Source organism: Polypterus senegalus, unplaced genomic scaffold (genome assembly GCF_016835505.1).
Source record: "Polypterus senegalus isolate Bchr_013 unplaced genomic scaffold, ASM1683550v1 scaffold_1829, whole genome shotgun sequence".
Lineage (NCBI taxonomy): Eukaryota > Metazoa > Chordata > Cladistia > Polypteriformes > Polypteridae > Polypterus > Polypterus senegalus.
The window spans coordinates 23,346-45,437 of record NW_024381401.1 but is presented as its reverse complement, the minus strand read 5'-3'; the positions used below and the strand labels follow the sequence as shown (position 1 = coordinate 45,437).

The 22,092-nt window shown below is 38.3% G+C and overlaps 1 long non-coding RNA gene across 1 annotated transcript; it reads left to right on the top strand.

The window, feature by feature from the left end:
* The first annotated feature begins 8,227 nt into the window (after positions 1-8,227).
* On the top strand, positions 8,228-19,199 carry LOC120520610. The gene is made up of 3 exons (XR_005631882.1): positions 8,228-8,371; positions 18,630-18,701; positions 19,121-19,199. It is a non-coding gene; the product is annotated as an uncharacterized LOC120520610 (long non-coding RNA).
* Positions 19,200-22,092: the final 2,893 nt, after the last annotated feature.

The following is a 22,092-nucleotide window of genomic DNA, read 5'->3' as shown; positions in this document are numbered from 1 at the left end:
TCAGTTCAGCCTCCCTGAGCTCGAGGTGCTGGATCAGCTGGCATCTCTTGCAGATGTAGCCCTCATAGACAACTGGCTCTTCCAAACAATAATCTAAAAAGTCCAACATCCAACAGGACTTGCATTGCACTGGCCTCATTATTAAAATTTGATTTGGGATTACTAAACTGCCTTAACTATTTTTTTTTTCTTAAAATTAAATTTCTTCTTCTTTCAGCTGCTCCTTAACTTAAATGGTAACACTAAGATCTGCTACAGATATTTTACACCTTTTCCCCTTAAGCTCCTGTCCTGTTCTCCCTCTCAGCTGCCTGCTGTTTGTCTTTCTATGAGGTTAACTTTACTTTTCTGTCTCTTCTCCTAACTTTGCGCTCTTCTTACTTATAAGCTCTTCACTCTCACTGTTTGTATTAATGAACCAATACGCTGTCGCCCACTTAACTGTTCTAATTCTGGATTGCTAAGGACAGTTTAATCTAAAATAAACAAATAAATCAAACTTTACTACCTTATCTGCTCCTACAGCCCCTTGTGCCTGATCGGCGTCTTAATGCTGGCCGCTTACCTGCGCACTGCTGAGTTTCCACCTTTTACTGCTTTGAAGTCAGCTGCGGCCTATTGTGCCTTTTACTGTCACAGCATGAAGTGCAGTTAAGTCAAATATCTGCTCAGGGTCACACAGTGACATAAATGTTAAACACGTTGTCCTGTTATTTTCAGTCCATCTCCTTCCCCAACAGGCTGCACTGAATGTCCTGCATGAAGAATTGGAGAACCAAAGTAAATAATTTAATAATCGCATCACGGTGGAGCTGAGCAGGAGCCACCTCACTGGTGTGAGCCCAGGGCTCAGGGTGTGAACTCAGCTCTCCATTTTCAGTCAGCTCAGTTCTTACACCACCACATTTGACATCAGGGGCAGCACCTTCAGTCAGAGACCACCGAACACCTACATGAGATACACAGCGGCACTGAAAACTAAATGTGCAACAAAAGAATATTAAAATATATATACTTAATGAACACATGAAAATGTCTAAGAAAAGATGGAAATACAAAATATGAAAAGTAAGAAAAGTAATATTTACCAAATTAACACATACATGAACATTACTTTATGGTTGAGTAATTATAATGAAATATTTGTAAATATTGTCCTGTGGTTGGTCATATATGGAAATAAATAGAAAATTAAAAATATATGAAAGGAAAAATCAAAGTACTAAACCAAACATTGTCTTTAGCTATGGTGGAGCACATCTACGAGAATTGAGACAACGGGTTTACTGTGCTGTGCGGTGGTCCAGTGGGCTTCTTTATGTGGAGAAACTCGACGGAGGTTTAAGAGAGCTTAACCAAATTATCATTAACATTAACTGTTTATCCTTTTCTTTATCAATCAACGTCCCCTTCAGGAAGTTACTGGCGTTGATGTGCTAATTTACAGATGAGGGTGAAGAGGAGTCTGTTCAAGTGGCGGTGCAGAGCTACTTCAGATTCTGTTTGGCACACAGAGGTCTCCACCTTGTCAGTTTCTTTGAGAACGCTGACATCTTGCTGGGTGATGACTACACATTACTACACTGAATAATCAATAATCATAAAATCAGTGTTTCACTCTCTCAGGCTGATTGTCTATTCTGATTTTAATTATCTCAGGCTAAAGTTTACTTCACTGTGAGTTCAGCATAAATGCAGAAATGTTCTGGAATCTCAACAAACTCTGCGATGAGCGTTGATTGAATTATAATGTGCGGTGGTCTTGTAGGGGTCACTGGGGCCAGGAGAACATCTGCCAGCATTGATTATTGTGGGTGAAATGCAGCACAGCTCTACCAGTGCACAGGGATTAGTATTACACTGTATATCCAGTGGCAGTGTTCGGAATTTTATCATTTTGTCAGCTAATGTACTCTTTAAATGAAAATGATGCAAGTATATTTTTTATTTTTTTAAATGTGGTGCAAACCTGGCTGGAGTTCTGCGTTCTGGTCATGACGTCATGTGTTTGTGACGCAGATCTGCACCAATCTTACAGTATATATGCATAAAAAGTCTGTGCATGGCTGCTACAGCAATATGATGTTACACTGGCCTTGTAAAGCATCTTGGGCAGCTGGCCAAGAAATGTTTGTCGCACGGACACACGGCGAACTTCCATAAAAACATTTTGTGAAAAAGGTCAGCGGTAAATACGGCATATTCTGTGTGAAAAACACTGATCACAAATTCACTGATCACAGATTCACTAATCACAGATTCGCTACTCTTTACTAGAACTTCTGTATGGAGACATCCTGGACAGACATCAGTTGTTTCTAGATGTATATTCATCTGTTATAATTGCTGTTGCATTGACGCTTACTTGCAGTACATATCGTATGTTCTGGGTTTTCTGGCCCAGGGATTTATTTTTCTGCCTCAGTTTTTTATTCAGAATTGCTATTTTGATGTTAAAAATTCTGTTTTTCTTCCATTCTCTGCAACGTCAACGTTAGCACATCACTTGTTTTCATGGGACTCCATCTTTTGTGCAACGATTATATAACCAGTGGAACTTCTTAAAAGTCGACAGGTGCAGTCTCTCATTTATCTGACATTAGATTCTTTCTTTGTGATCAAGATGCTTTATTTTGAGAGTTTGTTGGATTGACTTTGGCTCTTAACGTAGACTTTGACTTTTGGTTATTAGTCCTGGTTTTGTAATTTCTCTATTTGGTCTCTAGTTTTTACAATGTGCTTCATTTTCTGACTTTGTTTTTTCTCCTGGGCTTTTCTCGTAAAGTTTTCTGGTCTCTCGTTGAGTCAGTGCAGCATCAAGCATTGGTTTGGGGTCCATACTGTCACAAATATTATCAGAATGTGATCTGCTCCACTCATGTGTATTGTTTTCAAAGAAACTATCGCCTGCAGAACAAAATTATGATGTGAGTATCGCACATTTGTAGCCTTAAAATGGGCAAGGATGGAGGCACTGGAAGGAGCAAAATACCCATTTTTTATTTCTTAGGTTTAATTTACATTTTATTACCACTCTGGTCAGAGGAACGGTAGGGTGGATGCCCTGTCCTGCCGTTTTAAACCTGATAATAGTCCAGCTGAGCTGGAACTTATCATTCTACTTGCTAAATGTCTGGAAGTAACATTTACTCCATCGCCACTGGAGGATCAGACTTGATAAGACTTTTTATTTTCATTTTCAAAAGCTGTTTCCTGATTTTTTTTGTTTTTTATAGGATGCTGAAAGAACCAGTATATTGCAGAACCTCACGCAACATGTGATGAAAAATATATGTGATCAAAGAGGGTGAAAGCCCAGAGGACATCGGCATTGTCCTGGAGGGTACCCAGGTTATGACTAATCTTGGAAGTGTGGCCAAGGCTTCCTCCATACTTCTAGGTCTGACTTATGCACTAAACCTCAAATACCCATAAGAGCTAAAATATGCTGTTGAGGTGTTTCAGAAGCTCGTTTTTAATCTGGACAATTCAAAGCTCTCCTCCAAAGTGCAGGCTCTTAAGAACAAACGTTTAGCCTAAAAGTATTGTATTGTCTATTTCTTGTATTTCATTATGACTTCTGTGCCCAGTTGAGTACCAATTAACATTAATGTGTTAATGGAGAAGTAATACTCTTATTTTGTTATAAAGAGTTGTGCAATAGGATTATTTTATTCAAAATGTCTGAAATGTGTTCTGTTCTGATGTGTGTGTGTGATTTTATATCACAGGGTACTTCAAGAAAATGCTGCTTCAAATTTTTATTTAAACAAAGTCCTGCTCCATTTAATCAAGTGGACAGAAAAAGAAATCTGTCTTACAACTGTGCAGTGGCAGACCCCATCAAGATCTACCAGGACCCTCGTTTTTCTTAAATTACATTACATATGGGGTTTCAAGGGATTTGGGATTTTTCTGATTAGCCAGATAAGCTCTGCTAGAGGTTGTGGAAAATTGTGGGCCATTCGAGCACTTGTAATACAAGTTAGGTAGTAATTGTGTTATTTGGGATGATTCTTTGGATATTCAGTTATCCATTTTGTCATTTTTCTTATGTTCAATTTGAAAAGGAATGTTAAGTTGAATGGATAGTTTTTTCACTGGAATGTTCAACTAATCAACACCAATTTAATGTATCATTGAATTTATAGGTTTTAGGAGGATGGAAAGATAAATTTGTCATATTATAATAAAGTTGCTAAACATCTATTACCAAAACAGTGGTTAATACACAGAAGACTGAAGAAATTTTAAAAAGTCATGCAGTCTCCTTAAAGATAAAAATTTGTTTAATTTCAAAAGAGATTTCTGATAAAGGTTCCTGGTGCTCAAGTATCAAATGTTTAAATTTGAAAATATAACTCAGTTTGTTTGACTATCTGGGTATGTTCGAATAAATCAAGAAATATGCAATTTTATCATTTGTTTGTTATACAGTCATTACTGTCGAGCACAGAATGTTGGATTATTACTCTTTTTTTTTTGTGTAACTCAAATGAAAATCTGCGTAAACTAAAATTATTTTTGCTACTACTTATATTTAGTCCAACTCAGTTATTTTAGGTAAATTTGAGTAAATGAATATATTAAGTTTACTCAATAGTGCAGTAGAGTAAATCTACTCAGAACTATTGCTTGTAATTTGTTGCCTTATTTTTTTTAAGTAATTTTAACACAGTACTTTTTACAGTGTAGATAAACTCAAAATATATTTTATTTGGGAAAAAAAGAAAGATGTTAGAAATTACATTTCAGCATACAAAACAAAATCCTTCCAAAGTCTGCCTATTGGGTTATTAATACTAATTCTGTGTCGCTCTTGACCCTTAGAAAGCAGTCGACACACATTTCATTACAGATCTACCGCCATTTAACGATTACACTGCGTTATTTACTTCCTTCAAGAAACTTTCTACTGCAAAAGAATTAGCTAAATATTTTCTCAAGCATGTAGTTTGTTTACATGGCTTTCCAGCTCAATTATTTCAAACCAAGGACTGTAATTTGTATGCCATTTCTGGTGGTTCACTTGTGAACTTTTAACTTGTACAGTTATTCTAACCTTGGGTTGTCACTAGAGAGGCCAGAGGCTGACAGAAAGAACTTAGCGTGACTTGGAGAATTTTCTCTATTGCACAGTCAATTCAAGTCAAAATGATAGGAGTGATTAATTGATCTCAGCTGAGATCACTAGAAATATCCTCAAGGGGTAAATCTTGGAATGTCTACACAGATTTCATTCTCATCTATTAGATTTTTCTTCCATTTATCTTTGTTCTAGGTGGCAACTGGTGGGACATTAAGAGGCTCTGCCGAGTAGTTAGTGGATCACAAAAGGAGCGCATCCCCTGTGTTTAAATTTAGCTAGTGGGTGTGAGTGGCCATCTGAGATATGCGACTAACTGGCATCTCAGTACTTTCATCCCTATGGTATCTGGAGACATGAGAGTCCAGTATCATTCAGTCCAGCTTTGGCAGCTCATTTTAAGACTCAGTTAACCTTCCATGTCTCCAGATTAAAACCTGTCAGGTATCATCCTTAACACTAGAATTACCAGAGCCTATGAAAAAACTCGTAAAATGAAGTGTCTGCATGCACTTTTTGTGGCATTACACGTGTATTTTTTCAGCATGTTCGTGCTAAATAAATAACATTCGAGCTATAGAGCGCCTTTATGTGAAAAATTGGATCACATAAAGATGCCGTACAACTCGAATGTTATTTATTTGGCACGGACATGTTAAAAAAATACACGTGTAATGACACAAAAAGTGCATGCAGACACTTCATTTCGCTAGCATTGGTAGCATCTAGCGTCGGAGCAAGAATGCACATCGCACTTTTGCCATCGCTGTACTTTGTATATGTATATGGGAAGCTCTGCATTTTACACGTGCCTTTACGCTGTAGGAAGTGAGTAAATAAATAAAGGTAACTAAAGGTAAATAAAGAACTGAAGCTTGTTGATGCTGCATCATCTTTTCTTTTTCCATCGCCTTTTCCTGTAAGAAGCGTTGTACACACTTCTCTCTATACTGTGATTTCTATTACACACCTGAAAGAAAGAAACAACATATGTGAAAACATCATCGCACAAATGCAATTTTATTTGAAAACGAACAGCGTCAGATCAGCTGTGAATTTATGCTGGCGCTATTACTTAGAGTCAGATCAGGAGCTTATTCAGTGCGCACAAGAACATGCAGGTGGCCAGTTGCTGTGTGCTACATACAACACGCATTCGGTGATCAACGCACATTTTAAAAAAAGCTTGTGATACTACAAGCAACCGGCCACCAGCGTGCTCCTGCCACACTGAATAAGCTCACGCCTTCTGGTACACGATGTCAGCGCAGCAGTGGAATAAAAAGAAGGAGAGAAATACATGTGACATTTTGAAGAAATCATTTTATGACCTCAATAGTACCAATCAGAAAACATTGTTGCACTAATGTAATATTATTTGAAAACGAACAGCGTCCGATCAGCTGTAAAAGTATGGCATTTCGAAATGTTTGCTTTTTTTCAGTCTGATTCTCTCAGTCAGACTGCATATTTGTCTCTTATTCAGTGCGCGCAAGAACATGCAGGTGGCCAGATGCTGTGTGCTACAATATGGTGGCAGTGATCAACGCATATTTTAAAAAAAAGAAAGAGACAAATATATGTGACGTTTTGAAGAAATCATTTTATGGCACGATTTACCTTTATTTATTTACTTACTTCCTAAAGCCTAAAGTCACAAGTAGTGTGCAGAGGGCATGTGCAAAAATGTGTGTAATGCCAAGAAAAGTGCCTGCTGACACTTTACTATCCTAGCAATGGTATGTGCATTCTTGCTCCGATGTAGAAGGGAGCTGAGTTTACGTCTGTTACAGCGCGTCTATGTGAAAACAGCAGTATCAGATATGGGGATGGGGTGTGTTTGGGCTCGTGAACACGACCGAGATAATACAACTGAATAATTAAAAATAAAAAAGCTAACCTTTATAAGGATCATAAATTGCACCGGCTGTTACAGACTGAAATCAAATGTATGCTTTTATTCTAAAACAGTAAGACTAAGAGCAGTTTACTTCTCAAAACGGAGTGGTGCAGGATCGAACTCACAGCCTTTTGATTCCCAGTCGGCAGCAGATTGGATTGCGCTACGGAGGCAGTCGGAATAAAGGTTGGTCAATGTCGCATGTTAAGGCGGATTTTTGCTTCTGCAGTTATATTTTTGAATAAAAGTGCAATTGTTGTGTTATATTTGTAGCTTTTGTGAAAGTGTTTCTTTGATATTTGGACTTCAGGCTTCATACATTATATAGTTTATGCCTACATTTTGTCATCTACTACTAGAATATAAAAAACGTTTCTGTTTTAACAATGTGTTTACACAGATTACTGTAGAAACGGAACAGACATGAAATGCGTGTGTTCCAAATAACAATCTATTATTTCCACTCTAAAACTCCACTTCACTCCCAGATACTCAATCAAGGCATGAGCTGAGAGAAGTTCGTGCACGTTCTAAATTGGTGGGGGGAATTTATGAAGCGATTTAAGGTGGGACGGAATTCCGAGTTTTTTCATAGGCTCTGGTAATTCTAGTGTTAACAGATAAGGAAACATCTTCCCGCTATCTCTGTCGATCATTCAGAGGAATTTGAATTTCAGTCTATTTTACTGTAGATCCCCATTGTCTGGGTAACTGTGCACTGGTGAGGTTATTGTCCAGGGGATCATTCTTGGGGTCATTCGGGTGATACGCTCCGAAACTGCTGTATAAGGTGTGCCTGATGGATATGTTCAGAGACCATACCCTAGATGGGAGATCAGTTTTGATTGATGTTTTGCATTTCATTTTTCATTTTTCTTGGATTTTATCTCACATGAACAAATGTGTTCTACGTCTTTTCTAGGGAAAGATCATCCATCATTGTACCTGATGAGAATGTGATTGTGTGTCACCACAGTTTGTGTCTTCTCTTGTTAGATGTATAAATACTTGGATTGAAATGAGAGAATGTGTACCTTTATAAAAAAGTTTCATTTTCATAGTTGAAGAAGGAAAAACTAAATGTGTGAGTTTCCAGGCAACAAGCAGTGTGTTTGGAGTTTCTTGTGTTCACTTTAAGACTCAGGTGAGGCCCTGTTGGCTGAATGCCTTGTTAAAGTGAAAGAGAAATTAGTGAAATACAAAAAGGGTGAGAGGAACTAAAGTGCTGGAGATTGAAGAGTTTGTTTAATTGTGCTCAGCCATTTTCTCTCACAGACTGATAACTTGAACTGAGGTGCGCTGACTGATTCTACAGAGAGCCGTCCAGCTTGTTGATCAAAGACAAATCCCCAGGAGAGCACTGAGGTGAAACAAAGTGAGAGCAGGTAAGTCTGCCTCTGCCAGGAGCGCCTCGGCTGTTCACTGCATTGCTTACACAGCGGACAATAGGAGTGAAACTCTGGACCCTTATTTAGTGAATTGTAGGTGGGCTGTGGCTTTTCAGCTTAGCCAGTTAAAGATGAATGAAGAGCAGGAGGCCTTCATAGATAATCAGAGAGTTGTACATTTCTCAGGTTTAAAATGGAGAAGGTCTTGGTGCCAGCACTACAAAGAGTCTGCAGAATTAAAATACTTTTAAGCATTGGGGGCCTCCGACGTCAACCTTGATGTATGGGCGAGCTCTTTACTGCAAAAAAAATGCAACAGAGCACTCCTACCTCTAGACATTTATCAAAGCTGTCGCTCTCTGATATGATTGCATTGTAACGTTCATATTATGGACTGTGGTATCATACAGCGAAGTGAGTGAACATTCAGTGTACCGTGTGTGGTTGATTCTTCAATAAAGTCAAATGTTAAGGTTAAAGAAACAAAGATGGTTTATATCTGGTGTGTCTGTTGAGCTGAATACTAAGAGGCTGAAGTAACGGGGACTGTCAGTCCCACATAGGGGGTGTCAGCGGTGACAGATGAGATAGGAAGTCAACTCTAAGATACATCATCAGGAGCACGGAGAGAGAAATTAACAAAATGAGCAATGAATTTCTCTGGGGTCTTTGGGACTGGTGACAGAGTCAACAGGGTCAACAAATTCTCTGTGCTTTATAAAATCATTTCAAAATATTACTGATTAGATCCTGCCATGTTTTGAAAAAGTCTGCACAGATCCTCTAACTGAGTATTTGATTTTTTCCAATTTTAAATAATATAACACATCAGTTTCCCACTGACTTAAAGAGGAGAGTTTGGGTTCTTCCAGTTTATCAGAATAAGTCTGCGTGCCAACAGTGTAGTGAATGCAATCACAATTTGTTTGTCTTTCTCCACTTTAAGACCCTCTGGAAGAACCCCAAACACAGCTGTTAATGGGTTAGGAGGGATTGTGAGTCCAAGACTGTCTGAGAGGTAATTAAAAATTTTTGTCCAGAATAATGTTAATTTGGTGCAGGCCCAGAACATGTGACCTAGTGAGGCTGGGGCTTGGTTGCAACGTTCGCAGGTTGGATCATGCCCTGGAAACATTTTGAGAGTTTTAGTCGAGACAGATGTGCTCGATATATAATTTTGAGTTGTATAATTGTATGCTTTGCATATGGAGCTTGAGTGAATTCTCTGCATTGCTACTTTCCACTCCTTTTCTGATATATTAATTGAGAGGTCATTTTCCCAGTGTCCTCTTGGATCTTTGAAAGGAAGGGATTGTAAAAGGATTTTATATATTGTAGAGATGGAGTCTAACTCCTTGAAATTGAGCAATAATTTTTCCAGCGTGGATGAGGGTGCAAGATGAGGAAAATCTGGAAGGTTCTGTTTAACAAAGTTCCTGATTTGAAGATAGTGAAAGAAATTTGTAGCTGGAATGTTAAATTTGGAATGTAATTGTTCATAGGATGCAAAGACGTTGTCTATATAAAGATCTCTAAGCAAGTTAATTCCAATCTTTTTCCAGATATTAAAAACTGCATATGTTTGTGAGGGTTGAAAGAGGTGGTTCTTTTGCAGGGGTGCCACAGAAAGAAGCTTCTCCGTCTTAAAATGCTTTCTACATTGGTTCCAGATTCTAAGTGAGTGGAGCACAATTGGGTTATTAGTGTATTGCCGATAGCGTGTGTTTATTGGAGCACAAAGCAAGGAATACAAAGAAGTACTGCAGGATTTTACTTCTATTGCGGTCCATGCCTGTGTATGTTCTTCTATTTGTGTCCAGGTTCTTATCGACTGTATATTTGCGCCCAGTAATAAAACTGGAAGTTAGGTAGAGCCATGCCACCTTCTGCCTTTTGTCTTTGTAGGGTCGCTCTTTTGATGCGTGGATGTTTAGAATTCCAAATAAATGAGGTTATTGTTGAATCTAATTGCTTAAAGAACGATTTATTAATGTATATTGGTATGTTTTGAAATAAAAAGGAGCTTAGGAAGAATATTCATCTTAACAGTGTTAATTCTTCCAGCTAGTGTGAGATGAAGGGTTGACCATCTATGCAAGTCTTGTTTAATTTTTTCCATGCAGGCGACAAATTTTGTTGATAAAGAGCTTTATGTTTACTTGTGATGTTTACCCCGAGGTATTTAAACTGTTCTGCAATGATAAAAGGAAGGGTGTCTAATCTAATATTATATGCTTGCGAATTCACGGAAAGAGTACACTTTTATTCAGATTAATTCTGAGACCAGAGAGCTTTTGAAATTCTGTGAGTGCTGCTAAGACTGCAGGCACAGAATTTTCTGGGTCCGATATATACAGTACCATGTCATCTGCATATAATGAGATTTTCTGTTCCAGTCCTTCTCTGCTAATCCCCTTTATCTGATCAGTATTTCGACAATGTATTGCCAGTGGTTCAATGGCAATTGCAAACAGCAGTGGTGACAAAGGGCATCCTTGTCTTGTGCCACGTTCTAGTTTAAAGTAGTCTGAGCAAATGTTATTGATGCAAACTGAAGCTTCTGGGTTAGTATACAGTAATTTAATCCATGCACAAATGTTCTGGCCAAACCCAAACTTCTCCAAAATAGTAAAAAGGTATTTCCATTCAATCATGTCGAATGCTTTTTCTGCATCCAATGATAATAATATTTCTGGGGTGTTTGATTTAGTTGGTGAGTATATTACATTAAACAGGCGTCGAAGATTTGAAGATAAGTGTCGGCCCCTAATAAATCCAGTTTGGTCTTGTGATATTACTGAGGGAGCACTTTCTCCATCCTTCTAGCTATGATTTTAGAGAGTATTTTAACGTCGTTATTCAGAAGTGAAATTGGTCTGTATGATGCACATTGTAATAAGTCCTTATTTTGTTTTGGAAAGACAGTGATTAGTGCTTGGCGAAAGGTTTGTGGAAGAGATTGGTTATCTCTGGCTTCTGTAAATGTTGCTAATAGGAGGGAGCTAGCTGAGCGGAGAATTTCTTGTAAAACTCTGCAGGGTAGCCGTCAGGGCCTGCTGCTTTTCCACCTTGGAGTGACTTTATAGCATCCAGTAATTCTGATAATGACAGAGGTTTATCGAGTTCCTCCACACTAATAGCGCCAATTTGTGGTATCTGTAATTTATCCAGAAATGCATTAGATTGTATATTGTCTTCTTTAAACTCAGTAGTATATAGGGATTTATAGTAGTCTCTAAAAGTGTACATTATATTTTTGTGTTCGATGATTTTATCTCCATTCGTGTTAGTAATTACCGAGATTGCGTTGCGTACATCTTGCTTGTGAATTTGTTGCGCTAAAAGCTTATTAGCTTTCTCTCCATGTTCATAATAATGATGTCTGGATTTGTAAATTAGTTGTTCGGTTTCTTTAGTTGTCAAGAGGTTTAATTCTGAATGTAGAGCCTGCCTCCTCTTATGTAGAGTCTCGCTTGGTAGTCTGGCATGTTCTTCATCTATTTTAGTAATTTCACTTTTTATCTCTGCTACTTTCTTGCTTCGGATTTATTTCTGTGGGAAAGATATGAGATAATCTGTCCTCTTAAGAAGGCCTTAAGAGTTTCCCAGAGTATTCCTGCAGAGATCTCAGGGGATGTATTTGTCTCTAGAAAGAATTCGATTTGTTTGGATATAAATTCAGTACAATTCTCGTCAGCTAATAGAAGCGGATTGAGGCGCCATCTGGGTGAGTGTATGGGGCTTAGTAATTTCAGCTCCAAGATCATCGGAGCATGGTCTGAAATAACAATAGCATCGTATTTACAAGATTTAATCTTAGGCAAGAAGTTATTATCTATAAAGAAGTAATCAATCCTTGAGTAGCAATGATGTACTGGTGAGTAGAAAGAATATGTTCTTGAATTTGGGTTTAAAAACCTCCAGGGATCTGATAAGTTGTGATCAGTTATAAACTTTGTAATTATCTTTGCGGTGTTAGTTGCCGTTCCCCTGTGGAGGAAGTCTTATCTAAAAGTGGATTTAGAACACAATTAAAGTCCCCAGCCATTATAAGTTTATGAGTGTTCAGATTGGGAATGGATGCAAATAAATTTTGTATAAATTCCTTATCATCAACATTAGGTGCATAAACATTTATCAAAATCATTTTACAGTTAGATAAGTCTCCCATGACCATCACATATCTCCCTTCAGGATCCAATACTACATCTGATGCTACAAATGGTACTGTTCTATGTATGAGAATTCCCACCCCTCTAGTTTTCTTTGTAAAACTAGAATGGAACATTTGGCCAGTCCAGTCTTTTGCAGCGGAACTGATCCTTACTTAGTAAGTGGGTTTCCTGTAAAAATACTATTTTAGCATTTAGACCTGTTAGGTGAGAAAGTACTTTCTTTCTCTTTAATTCGTGATTCAGGCCTTTAACATTCCAGCTTACGAAGTTAACTGTCCCATCATGGAGACACTGATTCTGAGTTTTTGGTGTCATATTATAGTCTTAACTGGAAGTGAAATAGTTTAGGTCTTAATTTCCTATTCCCCCAAGAGTTGTTGCCATGCAGCTTATTATTACGTTGATAGTTATAATTATAAAGATTGAGATGATAGATTAGATATAGATCAAGCCTGCTCTCTTTCTCTTCCCCTTAACCCCCACCCTCCCTTTTTGCCTCCCCAGGTGAGGCTAAAACCCACTTCATGCAGTCCCAGTCCTCTGACATACCCAGAGACAGAGCACGTCCAAAGCACATCAAGCCCCCATGCAGTGGCGCTTTAAGGTTAAAAGATAGAGATATCTGTTACCAATATAGTCTTTAAAAGAGGAAAAAGAAAAAAAAAAGAAAAGAATTTTGCACTTAATATATATATATATACATATATATATATATATATATATATATATATATATATATATATATATATATATATACATACACATACATATAATCTTCATCAATTTTAGTGCATTAAGATGATATCCCCAGATAATAAACCCAGGTGATGGTGTTAAAGATGTGTCCAAAACAAGCATAACAAGTCTTAATGCAGTAATAGCAATAACAGCAAACCAAGGGTATGATATTGAACAGTCTCATTTAGGGTACACATGAAATAATTAGAAAAGAAAAAAGAGGAGGAAAACGTAATTAAGCACAATAAAACATAAACATTTAGCCCTAGTAATACTAAGTAATGATAAGTAATAAGTAAGTAATAATAATATAAGAATATGAGAATATATGCTGATAAAAACCCGTATTTTAAAACAAATAGATCAGACAGTAGATTATTAATCCTAGCTTTATCATTTACCGCCATGACTCACAATTATGTATCAGAATAGTCCCGGATCAGCTTTCTTAACTCATTTTCTGCCTCCTCCTTGCTAGCTTAAAACATAGAAATGACCCTGCCATTCCACTTTCAGTTTTGCCGGATACAGGAGGCCGTATTTGACATTGGCTTGCCGTAGCCGCTGTTTAATATTATAGAAGGCGGCGCGTTAATAGCTGTTGCTGGAGAGAAGTCAGGGAAGACGCGAATGTGGCAATCTTCATATATAATATCTTCCTTTTTTCCTGAGGAGTTCCATCACCTCTAACTTAAATGATAATCGTTCAAAACGAACTATAAAAGATCTTGGTCGGGTCTGACGGTGTTTGATCCGTGACGCTGTAAGCCGCTGCTATCTCAGATTCTGCTTTAAAGTCGCCCCGATTATTTTAGAAAAAGTTCAGTTGCGAATTTCACCGGGTTTAAACTTTCTCGATTCTCCGGCAGGCCTTCAATTCTGACATTATACCATCTATTCCCATCTTCTAAAGCAGCCAGTCTGTCTCCAAGTTTTTCTCCGAGTTTTTTACATTCCGAACTGGCATTTACTGCTCTTTCCTCGGCACTGGCAGCTAGATGTTCGGCTATTTCGATCCGATTCGTGAATGTCTCACTAAGATGCTCCAATTGATCAGCAAGCGTGCTCAGTTTAGCGAGTTTTTCTCAATGCGCTCTTCAATTTTGCCCAGCACCTGTCGAAGTTCAAGTTGGACCTCTTGACGCAGCCTTTCATTTGCCTGTTGGAATTCCTGTCGCAGCCTTTCATTTGCCTGTTGGATTTCCTGTCGCAGACATTCATTGGCCTGTTTCATCTCCTGTTTTAATTCCTGTTTCAGTCTCTCAAGTGCCTTTGCCGTTGCTTTCTCATTAGCCTTCTCTTTTCTTTATATCTTGCGTGAGCTCAGCGAGCAGCACTTTCAGTTCAGATAGCTCAAATGTGCCTTCTTGTACCGTAGATGAAGCAGCAGACTCTGCTGAAGCCGGTGTCCCCGCTGCTCCAATCCCGCGTAATTGCGTAACTGAAGCCGCGGACCTCCCGGCCTTTTCCAGTTTCAGGTAATCCTCTCCAATCGGCGAGCTATCCACATCTGCACTCACGATCGCACCTTCGCTCCCCTTTTCGCTCTCAGCCGGCGACGATGTAGCGGACCGTGGTCCCGAGGAGTCTGTACTTTCGCCCATCTGATCCAGGTCTGTCTCTGAGAGGCCGTATCTCGAACTAGGGCTTGCTGATCGCAGCTTGGATGTAGCTTTAGTCTTGATTCTTTGGACCCCCTTCTTGTTGGCCATGTTTATATGTGTTTACATATACTGTAGCGGTCCCTCTCGGGTTGAATAAATACAGGATATCTCAGAATAATAAGCAAATAATATGAAAAATAGCACCACTGCTAGCGGAGCTCCACTTCAGACGTCCATCTCTCGCATCGGACGAGACCAACTAGTAATTCTGACAATGCCAGAGGTTTATCAAGTTCCTCCGCACTAAAAGTGTCTATTTGTGGTATCTGTAATGTATCTAGAAATGCATTAGATTGTATATTGTCTTCTTTAAACTCAGTAGTATATAGGGATTTATAGTAGTCTCTGAAAGTGTGCATTATATTTTTGTGTTCGACGATTTTATTTCCATTCGCGTTGGTGATTACTGAGATTGTGTTGCGCACATCTTGCTTGTGAATTTGTTGAGTTAAAAGCTTATTAGCTTTCTCTCCATGTTTATAGTAATGATGTCTGGATTTATAAATTAGTTGTTCAGTTTCTTTAGTTGTCAAGAGGTTTAATTCTGAATGTAGAGCCTGCCTTTTCCTATGTAGAGTCTCGCTTGTTAGTCTGGCGTGTTCTTCATCTATTTTAGTAATTTCGCTTTTTATCTTTGCTACTTTCTTGGCTTCGGATTTATTTCTGTGGGAAACATATGAGATAATCTGTCCTCTTAAGAAGGCTTTAAGAGTTTCCCAGAGTATTCCTGTAGAGATCTTGGGGAATGTATTTGACCCAAGAAAGAATTTGATTTGTTTGGATATAAATTCAGTACAATTCTCGTCAGCTAATAGAAGTGGGTTGAGGTGCCATCTGCGGGGTGAGTTTATGGGGCTTAGTAATTTTAGCTCCAAGATCATAGGTGTATGGTCAGAAATAACAATAGCATCGTATTTGCAAGATTTAATCTTAGGCAAGATGTTATTGTCTATAAAGAAGTAATCGATCCTTGAGTAGCAATGATGTACTGGTGAGTAGAAAGAATATGTTCTTGAATTTGGGTTTAAAAACCTCCAGGGGTCTGATAAGTTGTGATCCGTTATAAACTTTGTAATTATCTTTGCGGTGTTAGATGCCGTTCCCCCTGTGGAGGAAGTCCTATCTAAAAGTGGATTTAAAACACAAAGTCCCCAGCCATTATAACTTTATGAGTGTTCAGATTGGGAATGGATGTGAATAAATTTTGCATAAATTCCTTATCATCAACATTAGGTGCATAAACATTTATCAAAATCATTTTACAGTTAGATAAGTCTCCCATGACCATCACATATCTCCCTTCAGGATCCAATACTACATCTGATGCTACAAATGGAACAGTTCTATGTATTAGAATTCCCACCCCTCTAGTTTTCTTCATAAAACTAGAATGGAACATTTGGCCAGTCCAGTCTTTTTGCAGCCAGAACTGATCCTTGCTTAGTAAGTGGGTCTCCTTAAAAATACTATTTTAGTGTTTTGACCTGTTAGGTGAGAGAGTACTTTCTTTCTCTTTAATTCGTGATTCAGGCCTTTAACATTCCAGCTCATGAAGTTAACTGTCCCATCATGGAGACACTGATTCTGAGTTTTTGATGTCTTAACTGGAAGTGAGACAGCTTCGGCCTTAATTTCCTATTTCCCCTAGAGCTGTTGCCAAGCAGCTTATTATTACATTGATAGTTATAATTATAAAGATTGTGAGGATAGACTAGGTATAGATCAGGCCTGCTCTCTTTCTCTCCCCCCCTTAACCCCCCACCCTCCCTTTTTGCCTCCCCACGTGATGCTGGACCCCACTTCACAAAGTCCCAGTCCTCTGACATACCCAGAGACAGAGCACGTCCAAAGCACAACAAGCCCCCACACAGCGGCGTTTTAGGGTTAAAAGATAGAGATATCTATTACCAATATAGTCTAAAAAAAAATAATAATTTTGCATTTAAAATATATATATATATAGTCTTCAGCAATCTTAGTGCATTAAGATAATACACCCAGATAATAAACCCAGGGGATGGTATTAAAAATGTGTCCAGAATAAGCATAACAAGTCTTAATGCAATAATAGCAATAACAATAAACCAAGGGTATGATGTTGAACAGTCTCATTTAGGGTAGAGATGAAATAATTAGCTAATAAAAAAAAAGAGAAAAAAGAAAAAGTAATTAAGCACAATAAAACATAAACAGATAGCGCCCTAGTAATACTAAGTAATAATGAGAATATATGCTGATAAAAACCCGTATTTTAAAACAAATAGATCAGACAATAGATTATTAATCCTTGCTATATCATTAACGGCCATGACTCACTATTATGTATCAGAATAGTCCCGGGATCAGCTTTCTTAATTCCTTTTCTGCTTCTTCCTTGCTAGCGAAGACATAGAATTGACCTGCCATTCCACTTTCAGTTTTGCTGGATACAAGAGGCTGTATTTGACGCTGGCTTGCCGTAACCGCTGTTTGATGTTGTAGAAGGCTGCATGTTTAGTAGCTGTTGCTGGAGAGAAGTCAGGGAAGATACGAATGTGGTTATTTTCATATGTAATATCTTGTAGCTGAGATCTTACAGATTGTTTTTGTAGCTTTTTGATGCCGGACTATAACTTCAACGTGATGCCTTCAGCATAACAAAACCGAACCACCTTAAAGAACTACTGTATAATGTGTAATTACAACAATACTGCATACATTTACATATCACTTTACTACACTAGTAAAAAACAGAAAGTATTCCTCCGGACCCTCACCATGTGCTACCATCAACATTTGAAGGAAAGCTACAATATGCTGTTCATAACATTGACCTACAGAAATGCAAAAAGCATCCAGGACTGTTAGGTTTGTACAACTTTGAAAATGAAACGTCAGCAGCCTGGTGACACAGTGGTGGTCTAACAAATCCAGACTTTTAGTTTGAATCCCCAGCCCTGACATGGTCTGTATGGAGTCTGCATGGTCTCTTTTTGTCTGTAGAGTTTGATTTTTGGATACTTTGGTTTTTGATTTGACATTGGCCCTGCGTAAGTGAATGAGACTTCATGCTCAAGTGTGCTCTGTGAAAGGCTGGTACCCCGTCCAGAATTAAAGTGTACAAAGTGGAGATATTTCATCAGTAAATTGATTATCTTTTTGAGGTAATGCATTATTGTTAATTACAAGAGAAAAGGAGGGCACAGCTACATGCTGGTCACCAGTGTATTAGTAAGGTGTGAGGAGTGGACTTCACAAGTCATTTGGAGACTGAAGTATAAGGTAAAGGTTAGTCTACCAGTCCACACGTGCATTAGCCTTATCTGCTGGTCTGATGATCATGTCATCCTTGTGGTTGACTAATCTGAGTGCCCATAAGTTACTTATCTACAGTAAGAGAACATGTGTGCATACTGAGAACTTGGCTACAAGACCAGTTAGTGAAATTAAGAGTGTGTAAAGATCTGGGAGTGAATCAAGAAACACCAATGTGGACAGGCAGTAGCATGACTCCAAAAAAGTCCATAAGTGTGTATTAAAGTGTGCAGCATAATGCAGATAATGCTGTGTGTCCATGTCACAGTGGTACGTGTTCTTCTCCATGCTGGTGTCAGTTCAATTGTGAGTTGATTTACATTTCAAGAATATCACAGTGTCCTCCATTTGATGAGCTTCACTGAGCTGTTCTTTCTTTTTCAGTTATGATCGTTCACATGAGATGGAGTCTCTTTATTTTATGGTTTTTACATCATGTAGACTTCTCCTGGGCAGGTGAGTGGTTTGTTTCTTTTCCTAATTTATGCTCTGTGGTTTTTTCCATTTGAATGACACACAGTGCTGGTCAAAGTCCATTTGGAGCTCTATGCCGGGTGGATAGATGTTGCCTTTTGTTGTCCACAGTGGGTTGTCAGTATTGTTAGACTTTGAGCAGACCTGAACTTCATAATGCATATGTTGTCTAATGTGTTGACCAGCTCTGATGACACAGCAGGACTTTTTACAGTCATTTTAAAAAAAAAGAGTAAAGAGAGAATTCTGCTGAATTATAAAATGTTGTCCAAGTTGAACTTGCAGAGTGAATTGTCAACCTGTTAATTCAGACATGCAGGATGTTCTTCTGTTTTTTCACTTGAATTTCTTTATATTTATACAGCTTGTCTTGACTTTAACTCTATTCATTTCATTTTCAGAGAGGTTCACTGTTGTTGGTCCTTCTCCTTCCATTGTTTCTTACGTTGGTGAAGATGTCATCCTGCTCGCCTCCCTGTCACCGGCATTGAATGCTGAGGGCTTTGAGGTCAGGTGGTTCACAACTAATATCTTTTCTCCAGTGCTTTTATATGCGGATTACAGAATCATAAATCTCATCGACTCAAGAAGAGCTCTTTTTCAAGAGAAGCTGAAGAGCGGCGACGTATCTCTTATTGTGCAGAGTGTCCGTGTGTCTGATGAAGGCGTCTACACGTGTCTTGTGGCCTCTGGACCGTTGGAGGAAGACGTGAAGATTACACTGAATGTTGAAGGTAAGGGACAGTCTGGATATTCATTTATATTTCGAATAGACATTAAGCCCGTTACAATACCGGGCGCTAGAACAGTAGTACATAAACATTAGTAGGACCAGTCTATATTACAGTAAATGGCAAGGACCTTGACCTCATTCTGTTTCTTGTCTTCATTTTTTATTTTGTCAAAAATATTTTTTCAAGAAGCCTAAAGTAAAATAATATTAAAAATAAAATAGAAACGTATATAACAATACAGTGAGTATAATTAATATTGCCTTAGTGTAAAACAAACTTTGTAACAATCTGTAAGACACAATATCTGAAGAAGATATTTAGGAAACATGTTCTATTTTTTGACCTCATGAAATGTTTCTATAAAATTTCATTACAGACAACATTTCTTGTAAATATTCTGTCTGAGTTTGGCAGCAGTTTGCCTTGTTCAGGACCATCTACAACCTTGACAACAACATCTGGAGAACTTCTAACTCTTGATAATGCAACATATAACTGACCGCGGCTGAATGCTGGTTCTGGCAAGTAAATGCCAACCTTTTCTAAGGTTTGCTCTTCTGAGTCTTTCTCTTTTAGTGTTTTTCTGACAGTCATTTTCTTTTTCTTCAATCGATCTATTTGCTTGTATTTTTCATTGTCTTTCAGTGTTTCTTTTGCTGATGTTTACTTGTTGAGCTGACCGTTCTTCAAGGAGATGTTGCTTATATAGGATTTGATTGTCTGTCTTTGTCCTACTTGACGTCTCCTTTTACTTTGGGTGGCATGTTGTTAGTAGATACGTCCGAAATGTTCAATCAATCAATCAATCAACATTTATTTATATAGCACATATTCATACAAAAAAAATGTAGCTCAAAAGTGCTTTACAAAATGAATAGAGAAATAGAAGACACAATAAAAGATAAACATAAGTCAACATTAATTAACATAGAATAAGAGTAAGGTCCGATGGCCAGGGTGGACAGAAAAACAAAAACCCAAAGGCTGGAGAAAAAAATAAAATCTGTAGGGGTTCCAGACCAAGAGACCACCCAGTCCTCTCTGGGCAATCTACCTAACCTAAGTCAAACAGTCCTCTTTGTATTTAGGGTTTTCATGGAAGGACCTGATGATGATGGTCACGTAGACTTCTGGCTTTCAGTCCATCAATGTTGGTGCATCATGATGCTTTGAGAGGTGGAGGTGGCGCAGTCACGCCACCACAAAGAAACCGGAAAAAGAAACAGAAGAGAGAGTAGGGGTCAGTGCGGATTTTAGAGCCACCATGAATAGTAATTATGATGAATTGAACATACAGAGTATCAGGATTAAGTTAAAGTGAAGTTATAAAAAGGCCACGTTAAAGTAATGTGTTTTCAGCAGTGTTTTAAAGTGCTCTACTGTATCAGCCTGGTGAATTCCTATTGGCAGGCTATTCCAGATTTTAGGTGCATAACAGCAGAAGGTCACCCGCCTGCCTCACCACTTCTTTTAAGTTTAGCTTTTGGAATTCTAAGGAGACACTCATTTGAAGATCTAAGGTTCACGATTTGGAATATATAACGTGTCAGACATTCTGATATATAAGATGGAGCAGATTATTTAAGGCTTTATAAACCATAAGCAGAATTTTAAAGTCAATCCTGAATGACACAGGCAACCAGTGTAGTGACATCAAAACTGGAGAAATGTGTTCGGATTTTCTTTTCCCAGTTAGGATTCTAGCAGCTGCATTCTGCACTCGTTGCAAATGATTGATGTCTTTTGGGTAGTCCTGAGAGGAGTGCGTTACAGTAATCTAGTCGACTGAAAACAAACGCGTGAACTAATTTCTCAGCATCTTTCAGTGATATAAGAGGTCTAACTTTACTTATGTTTCTTAAGTGAAAAAATGCTGAGATTTGATTACCACAACTCACAAAGAATTTTCTCCCTGCCAGGTAAGATTCAAACCAATTTAAGACACTGCCAGAGAGACCCACCCATTGACTAAGGCGATTTCTAAGAATATTATGATCAATGGTGTCAAATGCAGCACTCAGATCTAAGAGGATGAGAACAGATAAATGGCCTCTGTCTGCATTTACCCACAAGTCATTGACTACTTTAACGAGTGCAGTTTCTGTGCTGTGATTTGTTCTAAAACCCGACTGAAATGTATCAAGAATAGCAGGTTTATTGAGGTGGTCATTTAACTGCATAATGACGGCCTTCTCTAGAACTTTACTTAAGAAAGGCAGGTTAGAGATGGGGCTAAAATTTTCAAAGGCAGAGGGGTCAAGATTATGTTTCTTAAGTAGGGGTTTAACTACAGCAGTCTTAAGACAGTCTGGGAAGACCTCCGTATCTAATGACGAATTTACTATGTCCAGAACATTATCAATTAGCACGCCTGATATTTCTTTGAAAAACCTTGTTGGTATCGGGTCAAGGACGCAGGTGGAGGGTTTCAGTCGAGAGATTATACTATGCAGTTCAGGTAAATCTATCCTGGTGAAAGCATTTAATTTGTTTATAACGGAGTACCGGGGCTTTGGAGGTTCTGCAGTGTTGGGGAGATATACTATGTTATCTCTAATATCATTAATTTTTTGAGTGGAAAAATACAGCAATGTTCTCATAGGTTTCACTGGAAGTATTCTGGGGGCATTCCTTTGTGT